Here is a 2,500-nt window from a genome sequence, read left to right on the forward strand (position 1 = left end):
ATATATATATAATATAAGGCCATATATATACCCATATATCATTCAGCGCTGATATATATATATAAATATTTGAAGGTGTAATATATATAACCTCACTTAATATATATCAAATGTTATAGAGAGGGCGGAAGAAAAATGGGATATATATATATATATATATAACGTAAAAATAATGAGGGGATTACATATATAAATACATATATATATACATATATATATATATATATATATATATATATATACTATATATATATAACCCCCTATATATATTTAATAAAAATATATATTTCTTCGGCGGTCTATATATATGATTTCATATATCCCCATATAAATCGAGATTTGCATTTATTAGCACGTTTGGAAAAATATATATATAAATATGCCTGTTATATGGCTATCCATATGGGAATATATTTCGCCTATCGGCATATATATGGTAAAGCAAAATATTTTTATATATATATACTCATTTATATATATATATAGCAAATATATATTTCTACATAATAAATCACATATAGATATTCTTCATATATATATATATTCATATATAGGTCATATATATACTCCTATATATATTATATATCTCTCGCTATATGGATATATATATATATTTTATATACATATATATATATATATATATATATATATATATTATATATATATATATATATATATATATATATATATATATATATATATGTATGTGTATGTATATATATATATATATATATATATATATATATATATATATTTTCCTACATATATATTTACTATATATATATAATATTTTATAAGGATATATATATACATATGTATATACATATATAAATATATGTATATATAAAAAAAGCATAGATAAAACTTTAAAACTGCAACCTCTGTGTAACTAACAACGTGTTTTCTTTCAATGGTAATTTTACAAACAATGTATTTGGCTCTAGCATGGGAAGTACCATCAAACCTTCTAGCAAACTTGTACATGGAATGTTTCCCGAAACAGAACTTTTGTCGTCTATCAAACCCTCTCCAACATGATCTAATTTGAAAAAAAATGATATCTTTACTTTCTGGGACAATAGCTGGGGTCTTTAGGAATTTTTAATTTTTAAATTTTCTAGTTCCGACCATAAAATTTAAAACAGAATGGGAAAAGGACGGAAAACTTTTTCTGTAGATGTACTGATCATAAGAAAACAGAACTGGAGGTATGCATTTACAGTATGATCAAAACCCACCTTCGCTGTCATCAAACATTCATTTCTTAAGCTCAACGACGTCTCCGTAAAAATCATGGTAAACTTGCAACCTATTCTTCTCAGAGGACTTAGGATATGTTCAAATGAGTACCTGGATCAAGAATTTAACACGATCCGCCAACACCTAACATACAGCAACTGCTCTATCCACCACCGATTATCGAGATCTGTTAATAAAGCAAATAAAATATACTACAGAGGGTCCACTCACAACAGACAAATAGATTTCAACAACAAAATAAAGCTTCCATTTTTCCTGAAAACATCCAAAAGGCCAAACATCCAGTTCTAATAATCTTTCATTTTCCATTATCCCAAATCTTTCGGGAGTTCGCTCGTTAGTCCTCTGCTTAAATAACAAAAGGGAATCTGCCGGGTTTACAAGATACCGTGTAGTAATTCACTGACATTTATGTAGGTTTAGACAGGAAGCCGCTCTGCAAAAATAACAGAGCACAAAAGATCAATGGGTTACGACCCGGAGAATTCCTTTTCCTACATATTAGAAATACAGGAAGCATGTCATTAACTGGAGTGGGGCGGGTTGGTTTTCAACTCTAAATAGCTGTCCGGACAAAAGAAAGATGCTGGAATCTGCTATCATCAATCAAACCAACAATATGAACCTGTCAGGAGGACATTGGAAATCGGACCATTGACACCTTTCTCTCTCTCTCTCTCCCTTTTGAAGAAGATGACCCTCTCTCTCTCAATCCGCCAGATCCATCCCCAACTCTAGCCAATGAGGACAAAAAACCACTGCTCTCTGGTCAATCTCCTCTCTTCTTAAAAAGCCACCTCCCCAACTCTAAGGCCTTGAGGCCACAAACTTCATGTTTTTGTATATATACCATTGTAATTTCCACCTGTCCATATTCTACCAGTGAACAGGGGACAAACACAAGTGCTCTCTCTATATGGTTTCAACTTTCTCTCTAGTGTTTTATCAATCCTTCTTGTTTTCATATATAGTCTTCTATTGATATAAATATATATACTGCTATATATATATATATCTCTATATCTCTATATATATCTCTATATATATATTATATATACTCTATATATATATACAAATATATATACTCCCTCTCTCTATATATATATATATATATATATATCTCTCTATATCTATGATCTTTTTATCACACCATGATTTATATACCATTGAAGCTACAAATGTGAACAATATTAAATCACTGCAGAGGTCCATATCAAGATGGGAAATTGTCGCGAATCGA

Source organism: Macrobrachium rosenbergii, chromosome 2 (assembly GCF_040412425.1).
Source record: "Macrobrachium rosenbergii isolate ZJJX-2024 chromosome 2, ASM4041242v1, whole genome shotgun sequence".
Classification (NCBI taxonomy): Eukaryota; Metazoa; Arthropoda; class Malacostraca; order Decapoda; family Palaemonidae; genus Macrobrachium; species Macrobrachium rosenbergii.